Source organism: Gossypium raimondii, chromosome 10 (genome assembly GCF_025698545.1).
Source record: "Gossypium raimondii isolate GPD5lz chromosome 10, ASM2569854v1, whole genome shotgun sequence".
Classification (NCBI taxonomy): domain Eukaryota; kingdom Viridiplantae; phylum Streptophyta; class Magnoliopsida; order Malvales; family Malvaceae; genus Gossypium; species Gossypium raimondii.
The window spans coordinates 34167890-34191700 of record NC_068574.1 but is presented as its reverse complement, the minus strand read 5'-3'; the positions used below and the strand labels follow the sequence as shown (position 1 = coordinate 34191700).

Genomic DNA, 23811 nt, shown 5'->3' with positions numbered 1-23811 from the left:
TGAGTTATTAGGACCCCATTTCTGTAATTTAAGGCCATAAATATTTTAGTAAATATTTATAGAGTTGTATTATATGTGAATTGAGGTCTGGTCTGATAATTTTGACGATTGGTTGCTTAATTAAGGTAAAATGATTAAATTGTAAAATAGGTAAAAGTTAATTGCTATAGATTTAAAATTGTAGAGGGACCAAAATGGTGATTAAACCATTGTCAAATGTCCAAGTGGTGGTGGATATGGTTAATCAACTAGCCTTTGGGCTATTTGCCTATTAAGTCCTTATTAATTTAGGATTAAATTGAAATTAAATTTGTTTAGTTAAAAATTTAAAATAATTAAAGGACCAATTGGGTAATTAAACCTTCCTTAGATGGTAATTATACCATATTCATAAATATTGGACACTTATAGAATGAATTAGTCATTTTAAAAGTTATATTGAAAGGTTAAATTAGTAAATTACAAAATTAACTAAATAAATAAAAGATAATAAAGGTTAAAATACATCATCTTCGTGAATCTTCTGGAAAAAAAGGCCGAAACACCATTGTTAAGGTTTGGGAAGCTTCGGGCAATCTTGTCCTCCAATTTGGTATGTCTATTTTAACCGGTTTCTTGTAATTTTTATGTTTTTGAGATCGTTGCAACTAGGTCCAGCTAACCCGTATCTCTGTTTTCAAAATGGTTAAAGATTATGGATTATGCCATTCATGGTCCAGCTAACTCGAAGAATTCACATTATTCAGTGATCTTTTGGTAGATTTTGAATTAAATTTTGTTTATGTGGCATGTAATAGGGGAATTTGGTTGTGGTCTATAATAGTTTGTATATACTTATATTGTATAGTTGTGTACATATGATGTTGTGGTTTGAGCAACTTTGTTTGGTATGTATGCTTAATTATAAGCTTAAGCATAATGGATGAATATGATATAATAATATTGGCTTGAGCTAAGTATGACATTTTGAGATTCATTATAGGTTATTAGAAGCATGATTGTAGTTTGTTTATGTAGTTAAGGAAATGAATTGTGTAAGTGTTGAATTGTGGTGTCATTGATGACACATTGATTAGGCTTTAGGTTGATTGTCTTGGAATGCTTTGAGTGCCATTGAAATACATTTTTTAGGATTTATACTCATTTGTTGAAAGTTGGTTTAGGTACCAAAGCATTTAGATATGAAATGAGTAAGTTTTAGGTCATTTTTGGGCATACACAGCCTGGGACACGGGTGTGTGCCATGAACGTGTTAAGTGCAGATTTTAGACAGGCTGACACATGGCCTGTGACACGGTCGTGTGACCGAACATCAAAAATTGAACACGATCTACGACAAGTCCATGTGATGGTATTTCAAATGCTACATGGCTTGGGTTATGTCACACAGTCGTGTGACCCCTATTTTGAAAATTTTTAGTTTTTCTCAATTTTTTGATTTGCTTTGAATTGGTCCTTGATTGTTCCTAAACTATTTTTTGGGCCTTGAAGGCTCGATTTAAGACCCATAAGAGTATGTTTTACTTCGATCTTAATTATTTATGAAAATTTGTTAATTAATTTGGTAAACTTGATGCTATTTGTTATTGCTTGTTCTAAATTGTATGGTAATACTCTGTAACCCTAATCTGGTGATGGAAGCAGTTATGGGTGTTACAGTTCCAAGATTTCAAGCTTCAATTGGTATGCTCAAAATAATCATTTTCTTCTAATTTTTATGTTTTCGAAATCCTGAGAGCTTAAGCTAGTTGACCCATGTTGTATTTTTCGATACTGTTAAATTTTGAGGATGTTACTAGTGTTATATAGTTGAAGTTTAAGGACCAATTTGATAGATTTTGAGTTTAGTATTGAAAAAGGACTAAATTATAAAGTCAATTGATGATTTTGTGTAATAGGGACTAAATTGCACAAATTTCAAAAGTTATGGTTGAAATGCGAAATAGGAAGTCAGATTGAGCTTAGAGTGAATTTGTATAAAGTTGCACGTTAAACTTAAATGTTATGTTAGTCTCGGTTTTTTGGTCTAAAATGAATAAAATGCAAAAGTTTCATAAATTAACAATTGAACGTAAAAATGATTGTTTATCGATGATTTGGTGTATTTATGTTAATCCATAGCTATTTTCGACCCGAATTCCTCAAAATAGAAAGGAAAAGATAAAGTCATCGACCAATAGCTCAGAATTTACAGTTTGTATTTCTATAACCCAAACATTTTCAATTGTTGCATTTACAAACTGCGTTGCATGGTAATAACATAAGGTAAGCTTGAAATGATAGAATGAGTTGAATTGAATCGATCTGAATTAGTTTTTTTGTGATAAGGATTAAATTGAATAGTTTTGAAAATATGATATATTGTTATAATTATACAATTGAATTCAATTGTAATGAGTTATCTTGTTGCATATGTGAATTGATGATTAGTTGATGAAATTGTGTTGTGCAATTGAGAAATTGATTATTATAAATTAAGATGAAAAAGATATTAAAGTTTGATGGTTCAATGAATATGAAATGGTAGTGTAATGCTTCATATTAGTACTTTTGTTAGATTGGTTAAAATAAGCTATGAAGTAGTGGAAATTTACATGGTAATTTGCATATCATCCATTACTTCTAACTCATGCATTTGAATGTACTCTATTATGTTTTAATGTTCGGATTATAGAAATACCACTGAGTTTACTTAGCGTACGGTTTTATTTTTCGTGTGTAGGTTAGGTACTTTACGGTTTGGTCATCGAATCAGCATCCAGCAGCAATCCTGAACTCAAGAATTGGTGATAGTTTTATTTGGGCCATGACATGTACCTTAGGAGTCTTTGGCTAAACAATGCTTAACTTTGATCTTGTTGGAATTTTGAGAACTTTGTATATATATGCTTATATATGTAATTGATGACAATGTTGTCTTGTTGATTTGGTTGGTGTTTTGCTTACAAATTGATAAGGTGATGTAGTAAAATAATGATATGTTAGTGCTAGGTTGAATGGTTTTGATATAGCTTTGTGCTTGTTTATATACTTAATTTTCAATCATGGTTATATGGTGCTAGAAATGGTCAAAACATGTATGCTATGCTACTTGTTATAAGGTGCCTCGGAAGGCATAATGGACTTGTTGAAATATGAATCTATTTTGAGTTTGAATTGTTGGATTGAGGTGCCAATTGTGGCATATTCGTTAGGCACATAGGTTGGTTGAGATAAGTATTGTTTTGGTGTTATATTGATGCATTTTGAATTGGTTGAACTTGGTTTAAAGTGTTGCTTGTAGTATAAGTGAATTAGGTTTAAAAGTCTTGCTTTGGCAGGTACCTACAGGTTGACACGGCCTGGAACACGATTGTGTGCCCTACACACGCATATGACAAGGTCGTGCGGTCTACAAGATTTTAGGCGATTTTAGTGCACATAAACACTGTCTGTTACACGACCTAATGACAGGGTCGTGTGACATATTTTTTAATATTTACACTTTTAACCCACATGGCCATAATGCGGGTACATGGTTGTTCGCACGGCCATGTGACTCCAACACCACACGGCCATGTGATCCACCCACATGGCCTCGACCTTTCCATATGGTTAGGGGACACGACCATGTAACAATTTTAGATTTTTCCCAACATTTTGTTTTAGTTTCAAAATGATCCATGTTTGCTACCAGGTTGGTTTTAAGCTTTCATAAGCTCGATATTAACCCAAAACTGATTTAATTGCATAGTATGCATGATTGAATGTGGTTAATGGATATTGAAATAATATTTTGGACTATGAAATAAAATCAAATGCTTTGTATTTTGCTTGTAGCACTTTATGGCTTAGGTCCGACAACCAGGCCGGGTATGTTGTGTTACATTTAGTGTTATTAAAGCTATAGGTTTAGCCGATTCTCGGACTAAATCGAGCTCAGAATTGAGTCTAAGGGTACAAGCCATTATCGAGTCGAATTTGAGTCGAGATTTGGATGCTGATGAGTAAATTATTATTTTTATAGTTGAAAATGTTAGGGTAACCAAGAAAAGTTGATAATGATGACATGAATAATAGTGGTCACTCTGTTGAGAACGAAAATATGATTGGGGACGAAGCGCCTAGTGAAGATTTAGCCATTGCTCGAAAAAATAGAATTGTGAAACCTCGACAAGAAGATTGAGGTAATGAGGGATTATCCCATAAGTTAGCAAACATATTTTATAAAATAAAGAGAACTGCACCACAAACTACTTCAACAACTACAACTAGACAAGCCACAATAAAAGAACTACGAAAGTACGGTGTTCTAGTGTTTATGGGAGTAAAACTGGTAGATGATCTGTCGTAATTCAGTGTAGCAAATTAAACTAGTTTTCACATTTAAAGAGCTTTAATACAAGAAATTTTTCTATGTTTTACTTAAGTTTTCACAATTTTATTTACATTTAATAAAATGTGCAAATTGAGTTTTTTATTGACCTTAGGGGCCGAATAAGGCCTAAAGGTGAGCTAACGCACTTTATGAGCGTGCAGGAGACCAATAGAAGGTGTACTAAATGCATATTGGTTGCTATATCACAATATGGATGACTTGATGTCGCAACAGAGGGAGAAAAATAGAGAAAACTTAAGACTGCCTTCGATGTCGCAACACAGACTGAGGGTGTTGCGACATACCCTTGAAGATAGATGCAGAGGAGTATACTGATTGTTATGTCACGACACAGGTCCTAGTGTGTCACGACACCAACTCTGTAACGAAGCAGGGGCATTTTGGTCTACACAATCAAACTTTAACCTCAGAATCGTCAACTAACCTAGGGTTAAGGACGACGACCACCTGAAGGCTATAAATAGGCTCATTTGTCACCTGTTATAAACACCATTCCTTTTACCCTAAATTCTTTGGAAAATTTATTTTAGTTTTTTTTCTTTCTTAGGTTTTAGATTTCTTTCTATTGTTCTTGTTGATTTTAAGAGAACTAAATTGTGGAAGCATTCAAATTCTGTGGATTTGTGCTTAATTTCAATATAATCAAGCTCTTTTATTTACTCTATCTTGTCGGTTTAATTACCATGCTTTCCCTTTACATCTATTATTTATTGTCTATAGAAGCCATGAAGAACTAATCCTTCTATGGGGGATTAGGGAGTGGAGGTATAACCTGTTAACTGTTTGTAAGGTTACTCAATGGATCAGCTGTTTGGGAAAGGAAGAACGTGAAAAAAACCCTAGGCCTGACAACCCCGAAAAGTTATCAAGGTGGGAATTAACCCAAAATTGGTATTGCCCATCTGTGAACACCTTAACCCCAAACCAGTCTGAACTATGAGGTTGGAAGATAAGTAGTTCTTGCTGACTTGCTATGTTAGTGTAAGATTAGAAGATCTTGCTAGAGTAGCGACTAGTTGATTGACAAGAAACCCGAAATGGTAGTTGATCGAGATTACTGAAGCAAGCTAATCACCCGTAATCAGATTTGATTTATTCTCCCTTTTTCATCTCCTGAATTTTTTTAATGTTATTTTGTTTTTATTACTATTACTATGAAACCCCAAAAATCTTTTATTTCATATTTTTCGTACTATAACTGATTTAAAAGTATTAATAATATATTTTAATGTTTAGGTTAGAATTGATCTGGCACTAGCCTCCCTTAGGTACAATCCTCGGAATACTCCCCTACTTCGTTGTAAAACTATGTTACAACTCGAACCGTATGCTTGCGGATACTACCTTGCCTTTCTATATTTTATTACAGTATTCATACTCTAGACGTTAGTACGTCTGGAGGCGGTCAAATTGTTGGCGCCATTGTCGGAGAGGCAATGTCACTAGATTGATTTTAATTTTTTCATTTTAAAAGAACAATTAAGAAATTTGTAGGTTATAGTTACGACTTTCAATTTATTTTGTTAACTAACACTTCTAACATTTGTTTCTAGGAATCCTAGATGCTGTTAACCAAATAATTAGTCAGCACAAAGTCATGGATGAATTTTATTATATATGGCCCGATGAAGACTTTGATTATGACGAATATATTTACGAAGAAGGAGTCTATGAATATTTGGAGATCTAGGAAAACCAACGATTACGAATGCTTGAGTTAAGTCAACTCCAAGGAGAAACCCCAGTTCTGCGCCAACATGAGAATGACCATGATGATATTCCATCAAAAAGGTACCAGGAGGTTTTAAGTCCATAAGTGAGCAGAGAGGAGAATGTTATCATAGACTTTTGTTAAGAAAAAGAACTCTCAAACTATTATCTTGATAAGCTATAAAAGTAACATATTTTAATCTCATTCTAAATGCATTTTTGGATGATTAATTATGCAAATTAGTGAATTTCATGCTCCTAATCTGTTAAATTCATGTTTCTATACTTAGGAGAGCATTTGGGAGCGAAAGGAGCGAAAAACGAGCCAAAATGGACAAATATAGTTGTTTTCATGATCCACATCGCCTGGGCATTTCCACACGATATGGGCACATGCCCAAGTGAGCCACACGGGGTGGACACACACCCATGTGCTAGCCCGTGTCGATTTTGCACCCTACTTCCCAAATACGCAAAAAAAACCCAATTTTTAGGCTTTCTAAGCATTCTAAAGTCTATAAATACCCATTAGAAGAAGACATAAGGGGGCAATCAGAGAAGATCGAAGAGAACACTCGAAGAACACCATCAGAGTCAACTCAGAAGCAGATCTCCATCAAGATTGAAGATCTTCTTTTAATTTCTTTCAAAGTTTTATTGAGTTTCTTTATACCTTGTGGTTTTTCTGACTTTGAGATATTTTCATTCAGAATTATGAACTAATCCCTTAAATACCTATGGGAGATGAATCTTATTATTTCATTTATGTTTTACTCAATAAATACTTGATACTTGTTCTTAATTATGTATGTTTATTTCTTGTTTTAATATTTTCGAGATATTAATTCATGTTTAATGTGCTTAATTTAGTGGAGCAAAAGACCCTATTTAAGAGTAGATCTAGCATAATTGAGTGGAATTGCATGCTATCCTAGAAATAGATGACATAAATCTACTAGATTAGAGCAAAATCTAATAGGGGAATCCATAGGTCGAGTTAATGCGATGATAGAGGTTTTAATTAGAAAGATATTTCAATTAATCAACCTAGAGTCAGTTGTTCTTACTTTCGAAAGAGATATTAACATAATTTAGGTATTTCTACGGATCAAGTAACAAGTGAGTAAATCCTTTAACTCAGATTCATAATAATAGGTGAAGTCTAGGTGGATTCTTTCTTGGGTATTGTCTATCTCATTGGTTACCTTCGATTATTTTCCTATTTCATTCTCTGTTGTGTACTTAGTTAAATTAGTTTAGTAATTTTAGATTAAAACAGAACCACTCCAATATGTCGGCTAAATAATAAGAAGACGATAATTACTAGTACTTTTAGTCTTCGTGGATATGATATTCCCTACTCACCATAGCTATACTATTGTTCGATAGGTACGCTTACCTTTTTCGTATTTATAGTTAGTTTAGTGACAATCAAGTTTTTTGCACCATTGCTGGGGACTAAAATATTAGGAACACTTTATTTTTATTAATTTAGCCATTTTATTTTTATTAAAGTTTTGTTTTTATTTTAGTTTTTACATTCCAATTATTTTTATTCTATTTTCTTCTGGCAAGTTCCTTTAGTTTATGACTAGAAGAAACCAGCCAGGACCATTGTTATTTGACAATGAAATTGAAAGTACTGCTCACAAAAACCGTAGAGAAGCAAGGCAAAGTAGACAGAATATAGTAGACGAACAAGAGAAATTATTATTACTGAGGAGATGAGTGATAACCAAAACAATCAGCTACCTCCTGCAGTTGCTGCAAATCCAGATCTTGTTTCTCGTACTATGTACGATTATGCCAAGCCCACTCTGACTGGGGCTGAATCGAGCATTGTGTGACCCACCATTGCTGCTAACAATTTTGAACTAAAGCCGAACACTATTCAAATGATACAACAATTTGTTTAGTGCGATGGTTTGCAAGACGAAGATCCAAATACTCATTTGGCTGATTTCCTAGAAATTTGTGATACTTTCAAGATTAATGGTATCACTGACGAAGCCATTCATTTATGGTTATTCCCTTTCTCTTTGAGAAACAAAGCTAAGCAGTGGTTGAACTCTTTACCACAAGGTTCCATTACCACATGGGTTCAAATGACCGAGAAGTTCCGTCTAAAGTACTTCCCACCGGCTAAGACAGCCAAGTTAAGGAACGATATCTCTTCCATTGTACATATCGATTTAGGGATGTTATATGATGCATGGGAGAGGTATAAGGATTTATTAAGAAGGTGCCCTCACCATGGGTTACCTCTATGGCTACAAGTTGAAATCTTCTACAATTGTTTGAAGCCTTCAACGAGGCAATTAATTGATAAAGCAGCTGGTGGAACTCTGAATAATAAAACACCCGAAGCGACTTATGAATTTATTAAGGAGATGGAACTGAATAATTATCAATGGCAAGTCATGAGGATGAAGACGATGAAAGCAGCCTGTGTTTTCAACTTAGATGCAATCACCATGTTATTAAATCAGGTAGAACAATAAATAAAAAAATTTTATGGTTTATATGTTGATACATAGGTACATTCGGTGATGCAATGCGATATGAATGGATGATGAATGAATAATCCAGAATGTTTACCCTTCGCTCCTAGCACAGTGAACGAACAAAATAATTCCAAGCCTCAAAATAACCCTTATAGTAACCACTATAATGCAAGTTGGAGGAACTATCCCAATTTCCCTTAGGGTGGTCAAGGAAATTAGAGATCACAACCCCCTCCAGGCTTCCAACACCAACCTTACCAGCAAGAGAAAAAGCTGAATCTTGAAGAGGTGTTGATGAAGTTTATCTCAGTGTCAGAAACCTGCTTTCAAAACACTGAAGCAACACTTAAAAATCAGCAAGCATCAATTCAAGGACTCGATAATCAAATCGGTCAACTTGCTAAACTATTTTCAGAAATACCACAAGGTAGTTTGCCTAGCAAAACTGAAACTAACCCAAGGGAGCAGCTTCATACAATTATTGTGCGAGGTGAAGAAGGGTTAGTTGAATCTGAACCAGAACCAAGGCAAGAAATTTTGGTAAATAACGATGAGGTTGAGGTAAGCCAGAAAGAGCAAAAGTTGGTTGTTAAGGAACATAAACCTCAAGTGCCATATCCTAATGTGACAAAAGGAGACCACACGAACGACTAATTTGGTAAATTTCTTAAACTCCTAAAAAATACATATTAACTTACTGTTTTTTGACACTCTTTCGTAGATGCCGAACTATGTCAAATTTTTAAAAGAGCTTTTGGCAAACAAAAGGAAGTTACATGATTCGTTGACTGTGGAGTTAAATGCAGTTTTCTTGGCCATATTACAAAATAAACTACCCAAAAAATTGAAAGATCCAGGGAGTTTCACTATTTCTTGTTTAATTGTTAGTTTAAATATTGATAATATTTTGACTGATGATATGAACTCGCCTGTGGACTTAGCTGACACCAAACGAGATCCCATTGAGCTGCCTATTGGTCCAATCACTCAATCACAAGCTAAATGTTTTAAAGAGTCAATTTTGACTTCAATTAATCGATTTTGGAAGGAAACTACTAGTGGATTCATTAAACATGACCTAGATGGTTCAGCAAGGGACATTTTTAACTTATTTGAAGCTGAATTAAATTTAGCTAGTTTAACTTAGCTAGCTAATTCAGCTGCTAAGACATTTACAATTTATTTAATAATTATATTAAATTTTTTTACGTTTCTTATAGCTTTAATGACATATTTATTTTTTTCTTCAAGTTGCTTTAAACCGTGTGTTTAATTTGCCTTTACAGATTGGTGGAATGGATGGCTAAACATTCATGTGGCTGAACATACATGTATTTAGCTGAATTAATGAAGCTTATTATTGTGGAAGCATGCACCCACATGTGCATGAACAAAGGGAGCTTTTTTGTGGCTGGAAATTCATGTATTTAGCTTATACATTAAAGCTATTTAATGAAGAGCAATGTACCCGAATGTGCATGAACAAAGGGAACTATTTTTTTTCAGCTAGAAATTCATGCATCCAGCTGATACATTAAAGCTAGTTAATGAAGGACCATGCACTCGATTATGCATGTAACTTAGGAGCTGCTTGGTGCATCATTCAGCTGACTCTTCATGAAACAAAGAGCCAACAATTGTAAGCTGATGAACCAGCTCCTATGACCATTCGGCGTCCCATCTTAATTCATTTGCTGATTCATGCCTTAAGGTAGAATTTATTTTAGCTATTAAATATCTTTGGCTGAGCATGCATGAACGTACCAAGGGGGAAGAAACAACTATTCAACTAGTGCATGAACCTCACCAAGGGGGACGAAAGTGACCAGTCGGTTTGAGTATGAATCTGCCAAATTCAAGGACCAATTTTAATGCTTCAAGTGTGAATATTTTAATTGTTATGTGAACACTTAGGTGCCGAATTTGAGTAGTCATTTTGATGCCTATATAAACAGCTTGTACAAAACATTGTGGACAGATTTTTTGACATATATGAAATATAACTTTGTGAATTATTCACTCTCGTTTTTCTTTAGGATTCAACTTGACTTATCTAGCTAAGCTAGTGGTGTCAAACTTGTTTCTTTTCTAAACTTATCACTCATTCGAGTGTGGCGTTCATCTTGATACCGTTTGGTTCCTATCTCATTAGATAGTGGGCCACGGTCCGTTTTCATCAAACCATTTTCACCTTAAAACTTATAAGATTCGTGTCCTTAATCGCTATTAAGGGTTCATTCTTGTTTTAAGTCTTTTTATCCACCTTTCCATCAAACTATCTTTATTTTTATATGTTGCTTATTTAACTATTTTATTTAAATTTAGCCTTTTGTTAAACCAAAATGAAAAGTACTTAATTTACGATTGGGCAAACAAACGACTCAATTACATTCCGTAAGTGAGTTCGTATCAGCTGATTTAGAGGCTAGTATTAATGTCATGACATTTAAAACATTTAAGCAATTAGGTCTTGGGAAACCCAAACAAACTAGGATGAGTATTCAATTAGCGGATAGAACCATTAGATTTCCTAGGGGTATTATTGAATATGTACTTGTAAAAATTGATAAATTCATATTCCTAGTTGATTTTGTTGTTTTAGACATGGATGAGGATAGTGACGTACATCTGATTCTAGGTCGGCCTTTTTTAGCAACTGCTAGAACTATTATGAATGTTGGTATGAGTGAATTAGTACTTCGTGTAGGTGACGAAACGATTACTCTTCAAGCTCGTGATTCTGTTAGAACATCTAGTGATCGAGATGATTTTTCAAGTACTGTTAATGTTAGTAACCATATGACTCAACCTTCTTTGCAAGAAACCTCTCAAAAAAACATAATGGAGCCACATTTTAGTCCATGCAACAGAAACATATTGATTTATGATGAATGGATGTTACAAATAGATGAACTAGATGAATGGCAAACACATGTCAAGGAGAAACCGAGAATACATGATGAAGAGCCAAAGCAACGCGATGATGAGCATATGAATGTGATGAACCGATTTAAGGTTGGGTACAAGGTACTGCTAGACAAAATAGATCTCATGAATTGCCACTTTGGAGCTTGATACAAACGTATCAAACCCTTTTACAGTACTGAACGTCTTCCCATACAGTACAGTCAAGGTAACTCATTTTGAATTTAGCACATTTAAGGTAAATATTACTCGACTTAAGCCTTATTTTGATCATATAATTAATAACGAGAAAGAGAAGCCCCGGCTCTGCGAACCACCGTAACCATGCGAATATAAGGTAAGTCAAGCTTAGGCTTTAAATAAGTGCTTCTCGGGAGGAAACCCGAATGTTTAAATTTTTCTAATTCTTTTAATTCCATTGCATGCTAATTTAAAATCTAAAAAAAATGTGTTTTTTGACCCACATGACCTAGACACATGGGCGTGTCCCAGGCTGTGTGCACAATAAGGGGTTTGATAGTGAGTTACACAGCCTGGCAGCATGGCCATATGACCCACACGACCTGGACACATGGGCGTGTCCTTGGCCGTGTGGATACTGGGACATAAATTTTCAAAAATTCGACGGTTACATCGCCTAAAATGGTCTACACGGCCTGACCACACGGGCATGTCCTAGGCCGTGTGAATCGTGGAGTTAATTTTTCAATTTTATTCCAAGTTAGAAAGTTACATGTGTAGGAGACACAGCCGAGCCACACAGGCATGTGGGATCTCACATGGGTGTTGGAAAAGTGAAGAAAATCACACACGACTGAGCCATACGGGCATGAGAGAAGCGAAGGAAATCACACACGGCTTGACACACGACCGTATGTGCCACATGGCTTGGACACACAGGCGTGTCCGAGGCTGTGTGAAGACTAGGCTTAATTTTAATTGCATAGGGGCTGAAAATACTCCGCACGCTCGTGTCACACGGCCATGTCGGCCAAACCCTAAAATTTCTTTCTCAATTTGTCTTTTTCTTCTTCCCCAAACAAGACACCCCCTTTCCCCCATCACCCATCTCTTATCCCTTCTCTCCATAGTCAACCAACCCCGCCCTCACCCACGCACGACATCGCCTCCCTGTAACTCCGGCCACTGTCTTCCGTCAGTCTTCCCCTTTTACCCTTTTCTTTATTTTATTTTTTTTATTTATTATGATTTGTTATATTATTTATTTTTATTTTACTGATCTATTTTCTTTTTTATTATTTTATTATTATTCTTATACTTAAATTTTAATTTTTTTAATATTTCTTCTATTTCTATTATTTTTAGTATTATCTTTTACTATTATTCTTATAATTACCTTTAATTTTATTGGTATCATTTAGTTTATTTTTTTCTTCATTTTCATTTTCATTTTATTTTTTTTAGTTGCTTTATTTATTTTCTTAGACTTATTTAATTTATTATCTTTTGAACTATGTTTTTATTTTTATTTGTATGGTTGTTTCTAATTTAGTTGTAATCTTTTAATCTTCTTCATTATTTGTGTTTATTTTCTTCTTAGTTTGCACAGAGTCTTACACTTCACTTTCAATTGTCTACATTTCCACTTTTCACCATTCTGGCGATTTCATCCAATATTCAAAGCAATTTTAGTTTTCTCCCTCTCTTATGATATTCTACATACACTGTGATTATATTTGTTTGTACATTGAGGACAATGTACATATTAAGTGTGGGGAGGTTATTTATATGACTATTAGAAAATCCCTGAATTATTCTCGTGCTTAAGTAATTTTCTCCTACTTCCATTAGAATGAATTTATTTCAATTTGGGATTTTTGTTGATGTGTTTTTGATTAATTTGTAGATATTTGTGCATTGGTTGGTTTAAACTTTAAGACATTAGAGAATAAAGCATGATAACTTTATTTTCAGAATTAAAAATTTTAGGTTGTTTACCTGAATTAAGGTATTATCTTGAAGTTTTAAATTTACAAGTTTGACATCAAAAACCATGATTTTTTGTAAGATTTTGAGCCTTTAGAGCATACATTTTTATTGCTCATTTTATTATTGGTTATGAGTATGTCAATTTGATTTGTTATTGTAGAACTTGCTTCGATTATACATGTCGAGACCACACCTTTGATTTGATCTACTGAGATGATAAAGGCACTTAGTTTTTAACCCACTTATGCAATAAAAAGCCTACCTTTGTAATTAACCATTAGTAAACCCTATTGCCCTTAACACACCATTTCTTAATTTTTGCATTACTGTTAACCCATAACTCATTTTGGTTCATTGAGAATTTTTCTCCTCTTATTGACTCCCTTTTTGTCAAGATTTGATTTGGTTAGTTGCCTAACTATGCTCTTTTGTTTGATTTGTTGAATTATTTATTATTGCTAAAAAAAAGAAAAAAAATAAGAGATCAAAAAAAATATTGATTATTAATTAGTCTTATTGATTGAACTTGAACAATTAAATTCATATTTTGAAAATAAGCTCGTTTCCATTCTTGAATAGTTCTCGATGTAACTGTCTTTAATTCAACATTTCTTTTATTTTTTATAGTTTGGTAATATATCGATTCGATCTTTATTTTAAACAAATATTTTGGTCTTTCTCCACAACCTTAACCTAAGACCCATTACAACCTCTTAAATACCTTTTGATTTGTTTATCATATCATTTTATAGTGGTGGAGATTTGATTTTCATGCAAGCCTATGGTAATGACTTTTCTTGTTTGACCATTGAGTGCTTATTCTTCAACCTTAAACACTTTGAGTGATTTGAGTAAATCTTTAGTGAGGATGTTGACTGTTGTCAATTTTGAATTAAAGGTAATCACTTAGATAAGGAGAAATACCTATGTTTTCGTGCTTTAAAAATTTTCAACTTGGATTGTTTGAATTTTTAATGCTCTTTTAGTTGAATTGTCAATGTATGATTATTTACGAATTATTTTGAAACATTATTGATTAGAATTATAAGATGAGAAAGATTAACTTTAAAGTGAGTTGAGGATTTTGCTTTAAGACAAGCAAACGCTTAAGTGTGGGGATATTTGATAAGCTATAAAAGTAACATATTTTAATCTCATTCTTAAAGCATTTTTGGATGATTAATTATGCAAATTAGTGAATTTGATATTTCTAATCCTTTCAATTCATGTTTCTATAGTTAGGAGAGCATATGGGAGCAAAAGGAGCAAAAAACGAGCCAAAAACAGACAAATAGAGTTATTTTTAGGATCCACATGGCCTGGGCATTTCCACACGTGCTGACCACACACCATGGCCAGCCCGTGTCGATTTCACACCCTACTTCCCAAATACATAGAAAAACCCAATTTTTAGGCTTTTTGAGCATTCTAAGGTCTATAAATACCCATTAGAAGAAGACATAAGGGGGTAATTAGAGAAGATCGAAGAAAACACTCGAAGAACACTATCAGAGTCAACTTGGAAGCAGATCTCCATTAAGATTGAAGATCTCATTTTAATTTCTTTCAAAGTTTTATTGAGTTTCATTATGTCTTGTGGTTTTTCTAACTTTGAGATGTTTTCATTCAGGATTATGAACTAATCCCGTAGATACCTAGTGGAGATGAAACCTATGATGAATCCTATTATTTCATTTATGTTTTTCGCAATAAATACTTGATTCTTATTCTCAATTATGTATGCTTATTTCTTGTTTTAATATTTTTGAGATATTAATTCATGTTTAATGTGCTTAATTCAATGGAGCCAAAGGCACTGTTTAAGAGTAGATCTAGCATAATTGAGTGGAGTTGCATGCAATCCTAGAAACATGATGACATAAATCTACCGGATTAGAGTCAAATCTAATAGGGGAATCCATAGATTTATTTAATGCGATGATAGGGGTTTTAATTAGAAAGAGATTTCAATTAATCAACCTAGAGTCAATTGTTCTTACTTTTGAAAGAGATATTAAAATAATTTAGGGATTTCTACGGATCAAGTAACAAGTGAATAAATTATTTAATTCAGATTCATAATAATAGGTGAAGTCTAGGTGGATTCTTTCTTAGGTATTGACTATCTCATAGGTTATCTTCGATTATTTTCCTATTTCATTCTCTGTTGTGTTCTTAGTTAAATTAGTTTAGTAATTTTAGATTAAAACATAATCACTCCAATTTGTCAGCTAAGTAATAAGTAGACGTTAATTACTAGTACTTTTAGTCCTCGTGGATACGATGTTCCTTACTCACCATAACTATACTATTGTTTGATAGGTGCACCTATCTTTATCGTATTTATAGTTAGTTTAGTGACCATCATATATATTTTAGAAATCAAAAGAATATTTAGATGAATGAAATGCACTTTTAGGAAGAGCAGATGTAGAGGTAGTGGAAGAACTGGATAGTGAAAAGAAGAATCAAATAAACATGGAACTCATCGCCCCAGAAATCTCGGGTAATGTTGACAAAGTTGAACTACAAGAATAGTATAATATAGACCCACCAACAGAGACAATAATAGCTAGGACTGAGTTAATAAATGAATGTCTGTGAATTCAAAAGTGCATAGAAAAAAAAAAGACAAACCAGCAGCCCTAAAGGATAAGCCTGAATTGAACATCCTATTCATATTCTTAGTTCTAAATCAAGCACCATAGAAGCTTATAGATCCATGAATTTTCCAGATGTTGAAAAGAGTGGGAAAATAAATATTGACAGAACTTACGATCATATATCAGGGTTTAATCAAATTCAACGATCGATGTATATAAGCATCGAGCTTAGGTCGTTAAGGAGTGTTTGAGTTTTACGACAATCATCAAAGGGAATTATTTGTAAGCCGATGGATGGATTTAATAGCCCACTGAAGTAGAACTTCAGTAGCGTAATACAATATTTTTTCCCTGTCCCTCTTCGAATCACTTCAAATAGTACTTTTGAAAAGCCATACTTGATCAATGAAAAGGATATAAACACTATAGACAACAATTGTGAACCACAACCCTCAACTTCTTTCCAGAGCACGAATGCTAAACACAAATTAAAGCAGCTGTGTGGGTATGTGGCTTTGAAAATCACTAATAGTTATGACTTGCGAAAAGAGTTTCAGGTCATTAAAGTAGGTCGAAAAGGTAAATTTAGAGGAAGAGACAACCGCAAACTAATAGAATGACATGATGGGTGTTGGACTAATACAGATAGAGACAATTCACAAGGATCACCCCGGTGCCTATCGACTTAGTTGACGGATGAGTCCACCATCAAGACCTAACATTTTACCACCGTTTGATTATTACTAACTATACTAATGGTATACTTCTATAACTAAGTTGTTAATGTACTATAGGAAGGTCACAGACAGGTCTAACAAACGTTTGAAACACTCTGAAGATAAAAAATTTGGGAAACAAGGTCAACGATGTGGCACAGAAAATTCTATGTCGCAACATCGTGGGCATTAATAAAGAAGTTCAAAAATCAACCTAATGTCACGACATCACTAATGTTGTGACAAAGAAGATACTTTCTCAGAATTTCAAAACTTCAGGGTGTGTCACGACATCAAACCCCGATGTTGCGATATGAGAATCTGTTGGGATGTTGTGGCATCGAACCCCCGTGTTGCAACATCGTTGCAAATTTTTGTAGGGTCAACCAACCCGGTTATGCAACTCGACAAAATAACCTCTATTATACCTAATTTTTAACCCTGAAAAACATCCTTCTAAACATAAAAATACCATTCTAATACAATCTAACTTCATTCTGATATCAAACCCCCTCTAAACGCCCCTCAAAATATATTTTCTCCTCAAAACCCCTAAATCTCAATACTTTATTCCAGATTCAGAGAAGCTACATTTGAGGGAGTTGTCATCCACAATAACAAGAGAAAGCATAACTGAGTTTTACAATAGTTGAAGTTTAAGTATTCTCAATCCTCTCTTACTTTTATATTAAATATCTTGATTATCTTGCTTATAAATATTAGTAAGGATGCCTCCTAGAAAGAACAAGCGAGCTATGGTCTAAAAAACATTAAATGTTTAAGACTCTTCGCGATTTCATAATACTAATATGGAAAAATATTTCCTTGAGTTACAAGAGAGACCACTAATTTAGGAATGAGGGTTTGAAGCCTCAGTGATTCACAATAAAGAAATACGGGCTTTGGTCTGTTACCATAAATGGGTGCAATTTTGTGTTGTTCCCATGAATAATGCAAACCTACCTGTGGTCCAAGAATTTTACGCGTCACTTAAGGATCAGGCGATTAAGCAAGTCTATAATGTGATAATAAATTATGTTAATTACGATGGGAGGACGTTCCAATCTCCCCTAGTGATATCTGTGAATTTTATAACATCCCATTCTATGAAAAAGATTTTATTGATAATATGGATCTAGAGAAATTTTAAAATACTGACATGGAAGATGTTATAAAATATTAGAAAGATCAATCATACAGAAAGATCAATCAAATGTTAGAAAGGGAGCTCTTGGAGACATAGATGCAAATCTTGACAGATTGATTAAATGGATGCAGGAGATAGGACCAATACTTCAATAATTCAAAGGAATCAATAGGTTATGCCCTCCAAATTATCCCTAAGATATGTTCAGGCTGACTTTGAATCATTAGGATGATAGGGTTAATCTTAAGGAGAAAGGTGTCGCTCAAGAGTACCCTGGAATGAAGGACGAATACGAAGTGGCATTTTAGCCATAATTTTCTACACCAAAAGGGCCTGTCATACAAAGCCCAACTCACTATGCACTTTTAATAGGTTGGAGCTCCCACCGAACTTATGTCAAAGGAAAGGGGAAATCCCCTATGGACTAGAGACGTTTTCATCCCCTCGATGATTCCTAGGAGGATTGAATTTTTTAATTTTTCTTTTTTAAAAGACTCATATTAATTCTTGAATTATTTTAAACTTAACTTTGAAAGAGTAGGATAGAAGTAAATTTTTTAGTGTTTGTCTTGCATTTGATTTTCTATGAAGGAACCCAACACAAAAAAGACACAAACAATTTGACCTATACATGATTAAAGGAGGAAACACCCACCATTATCAATTAGAGCGATCACGATTAATCAAGTAACTTCTTTCCTTATCTTCTTATGGGTTACACATTGAAGAAAATGTGTTAACTAAAATGTGTAGGGGGTAACATAGGAAATTTGTTTTTTATTTTTTTATTTTTCTTATCTTTTGGTGTGCTTGAGCTTGTAGAAGTGATTAGTTAGAAGCATGTACACTGGTTGCTTATGTTTATGAATAAATTTTGCATGATGGTAGGTGGTTTTAGATTTTTGAGCATTAGACTACTAAATTTTTATATGTTACACTGTAAATACGTATTAAGCAATCACCTATACCAAATGATATTGAAAATACAAGGAAATGACCATGCTAGTATGAATGATAAATGGTTGAATTTGAGTTTGTTTGGTTGGTTAATTTTGTGCATATTGAGGTATCTAGGGATGACCTAAGGCATTGTTTGGAACACATCCCGAGCCAAAAAGCTAGCCTATTAATATTCACCTTTTGTACCGATTTTTGAGCCTTTTGACACTTCTTGATGAACCTCATTACAAACCTCAAGCCTAAAAATGTTAATTTGTATTTGCCTTTTTTTTAGTCATACACCGCACGATTATAGATATCTAGCCATATGTATTGTGGGTTAAGTAGATGCATTAAGGCAGAGTTTGCAAAAATAGAGTGAAATAGGAAAGATTAGTGTGATACGAGAATTATAGGTTAGCCTGAAAGTGGAAAAAAAAAACAAAAATCTGAAAAGCAAAAGTATTGAATAGAAAAAGTTCTTGAAAAAAAAGGTATTCATGAGTGAGATGAGTTGAAAAAGAAAAATTCAAAAAGTCATAAAATATAGAGAAACTCATTCATTAGTTTACAAAAACTCGTAGGCTAGCTATAGTTACTATGTCATGCTATGATTTCCTATACATGGAATAGGAGAAATAAGGCGGTGAGCAGGTAAGGGTCACTAAGGGGGGAAGAATGGGGATTAATACAATGTGCCAAACTATTTTCGTGGTTGTAACCCTTTTTATGCTTACTTTTTTTTATTTACATGCCTATCCTAAGCCGTAAAATGTTACAAGACAAAATTACTATGTGACCTAAATACCCTAATAAATGAATCGATATCATACTAAACATATGCATAAATGACTATTTATATTCTGCTCGGATAATCAAAGTACTTGTATGATTTTTTAATGGATTCCTATAGGTAAGACCCTTAATACTCGTATATTGTGTAACATACTGAACTTAGATGTTTGAAATCAAAGGTGGTAAATCAACTGTTCATCATGCTGAAATTGTTAGTAACCATAAAATGTCTAAGTCATATGCTCTGAAGTCAATACTTGTATCATATTTTCTCAAGGGTCGTCATCTTATTTGTCATTTTTTTATGTTGCTTAAGGACAAGTAACGACTTAAATGTGAAGGAGTTTGATCTACCATAATTTGGTGTAGCAGATTAAACTAGTTTTCGCATTTAAGTAGCTTGAATACAAGCATTTTTGTTATGTTTTAGTTAAGTTTTCATATTTTTATTTACATTCAATAAAATGTGCAAATTGAGTCTTTTATTGACCTTAGTGGCTGAATGAGGCCTAAGGGTGAGCTAACGCACTTTGTGAGTGTGCAGGAGACCATTAGAAGGTGCACTGAACAGATATTGGTCACTATGTCGAAACATGGTTGACTCAATGTTGCAACATAGGGAACATAATCGAGAAAACTTAAGACTACCTTCGATGTCGTGAAACAAACTAAGGGTCTAGTGACCTACCCCTAAAGAAAGTTGTAGAGGAGTATATTGATTGCTATGTCGCAACACAGGTCCTGGTGTGTTGCGACAACGACTTTGTGACAGAAAGAACACACGAAGCAAGGGAGTTTTGGTTTGCACAATTAAAATTTAAGCTCAAGAATGTCAGCTAACCCAGGGTTAAGGACGACGACCACCTGAAGGCTATAAATTCATTTGTCACCTGTTATGGACATCATTCCATTTAGCCTAAATTCTCTGTATAAAATTTAGTTTAGTTTTCTTTCGTTATTAGGTTTTAGATTCCTTTCCGTTGTTCTTGTTGATTTCAATATATTTGAATTATCAAAGCATTCAAAATCTGTGGATTCGTGCTTAATTAAAATCCAATCAGGCTCTTTTATTTACTCTATCTTGTCGATTTAATTAGCATGCTTTCTCTTTACATCGATTATATATTGTCTATGGAAGCCATGAGGAATAATCCCTCTATGAGGGATTAGCGAGTATATGATCTGTTAACTGTTTTATAAGGTTAGTCAACAAATCAATTGTTAGGGAAAGGAAGAATGTGAAAGAAACCCTATGCCTGACAACCCCGAGAAGTCATCAAGGTTGGAATTAACCCAAAATTTGTATTGCCCATCCTTGAACACCTTAACCCCAAACTAGTCTGAACTGTGAGGTTGAAATATAAGTAGCTTTTGCTGAGTCGTGATGTTAGTGGAAGGTTGGAAGATCCTATTAGGGTAGTGACTAGTTGATTAATGAGGAACCTAAAACAACAGTTGATGGTGGTTACCAAAACGAGCTAATCAACCATAATCAGATTTGATTTATTCTCTCTTTTTAATCTCTTAAGTTTTATCTTTTTATGTTAATTTATTTTTATTACTATTATTATAAAACCCCAAAAATCCTTTATTTCATATTTTTTGTACTATAATTTATTTAAAAGTATTAATTAGATATTTTAGTGTTTAGGTTAGAATTGATCTGGCACTCACCTCCCCTGGATATGATCCTTAGAGTATTCACCTACTTCGTTGTAAAACTATATTACAACTCAACTCGTATACTTGCCAATACTGTCTTGTCTTTCTATATTTTATTGTAGTATTCACACTCTGGACGTTAGTACGTCTGAAGGCGGTTAGTTATAATGAACGCCTCGCGAATGTGTTATGTGTCATTTCTCTTCTAAAACGAGAAGCATATACTTGGTGGAAAACAGTTATTCGACATGTGCTCGCTCATCAGATTGATTGAGATTTATTTCAGTCTGAATTCTAGAAAAAAAGTATGTTGGTGAATTGTACCTTGTAGATAGAAATCAAGAGTTCCTATTTCTGAAGCATGGTGAGATGGCAATAATTGATTATGAACACGAATTTTTTTGACTCAGTAAGTACACTCTAGAACTTGTTCTGATTGAAGAAGAAAGTTGTAAGATATTTATCCGGGGAATACGAGATGAGCTTCGAGTTCAGTTGGTCTTGCACAAAATAAAAGAGTTTGTCGATCTAGTTGAACGAGTGAAAATGGTTGAACAAGCCTTGGGCATAGATAAGATAGACGAACCTCTTCGAGCATTTGGGAAGAGAGTAGGGACTATAGGCTCACAACCTTTGCTTAAACGATCTAGGGAGTCTCGAGGTTCTGGGAAATCGATTCTACTGGATATAGACTATTAGAAAGATCAAATTAAAAACCCATCAGTATCTATTGGTAATATTAAGAAGTCGAAAAAGGACATAACTATTCCTAACTGTGAACTTTGTGGTAGAAAACACAGAAGTGGATGTTGGAAGAAAATGGGAGCATGTTTTCCATGCTAACCTTTAAAGCATATTGCTCGAAATTGTCCAAGAAATGTTAGTAATATTCTTGCTACTACCCAAATATCTTTTTCGACAAAAATAGGTCATGGAAACATTATGGTTGAATCCATAGAATGAGGATTTGGTACGTATTTTAAAGATTTAAGTTCAATTTACTTGTTTAAAAAATTACGTTATTCACATGATGGTGAATTAAATGAGTTCATAAGCAGCGTATAAATTAAATTGTGATAATGAGCAATGAATATTGAGAATCAAACTGAAATAAATAAAATTGAAAATAATACAATTTAATTGATATGTGGTATTGGAATGATGATCTGAGATTTATAGAATGTGGGTTGAATTCATTAGAAAATTTGAAATTGGTTATGCTATTAATATCCAGGTTATACTTCGGTATATACGATGATGCACTGTATGTATCAATATAGTTATATCAATATATCTGATGATGAACTATTTGTGCCAGTACAGTTACTTCAATATATCTGATGATGCACTATGTGTGGTGGTATAGTTACTTTGGTATATCCGATGATGCATTGTATGTTCTAGTATAGTTACTTCGGTATATCCAATGATGCATTGTGTGTGCCAGTATAGTTACTTCGGTGTATCTGATGATGCATTGTATGTTCAAGTATAGTTACTTTAGTATATGTAGCATCCCACAATAGGGTCTAGAAGTTTGACCTTGGTGAATTGGGGTTAGCCAATAGAATTGGCGAGCTGGTGTACGCTAGCAGGTCAGGCTAGCTGAAGTACGCTAGTAGGCTTGGAAAGTTGGAGTTTGCCAGGAGACATGGTGAGATCGTGTTCACCAAAAGATTGGTGAGTATAGGTTGCCAGTGGGTTAGACAAATTGAAAATATTGGTTTGGGCCGAGCAAGCTGAGATCTCCATTGTGATTGGTGAACTTGGATTCGACAGTAGATCTGGTAAACTAGAGTCTGTCAGAAGGTTGGCGAATTGGGGTCACCAATTTTGGCCATGTGTGTAAAGTAGAGTTATACTAGAACTAGGAAGACAACATATATTATATCACCATTTATGCACGTACCTATTTCCTACTTCTATTAGAACTAGAGTATCCTAAGACCACTAAAACATTTAGTGCCTATAAATCTTTCCATTAGAAAATCTAACATTTTGAATTCTATCAAATTCATCATCTATTATTTTGTTACAAAGTTCTAAGAACCCAGGAACTACCTATTTGGAATTCAAGGTAAGATTATGTTTTGCTGTTGATGTTCAAAAAGGTTTGCAACAAAGGAAACTAGGTTCGCTAAAAGACTAGTATGTACGAACCTAGTTTCGCTTATGTTTATGTGTGTGTGTTTTGAATGTACTATTTGTAACTTATGTATGTCTATTTCAAACCCAACAAAATTGTCTACAGGCGGATATAAAGGAAAATCAAAGCATGTCTAAAGTTTCAGAGAAACTGGTGAGTGTTCAGGGATCGCCACTTGTATGTGCAAACCATAATGTTAATCAGGAGCTTAGGGGTTTCACCTAAGTTCCAAGAGTAAGTCTTTTATATAAATTTTTTAATGAGTGTATTTTTATATGTGTTTTTATGGGAGCTTTATATGGTAAGCTCTACATGATTTCATGTTTTGCGAGCTCC

General features: G+C 33.9%; 1 non-coding gene across 1 annotated transcript; it reads right to left on the bottom strand.

Annotated features, from left to right (window-relative positions):
* Positions 1 to 8241: 8241 nt before the first annotated feature.
* Positions 8242 to 8348, bottom strand: LOC128034293 (small nucleolar RNA R71). The gene has a single exon (XR_008190423.1). It is a non-coding gene; the product is annotated as a small nucleolar RNA R71 (small nucleolar RNA).
* Between the last annotated feature and the right edge of the window lie 15463 nt (positions 8349 to 23811).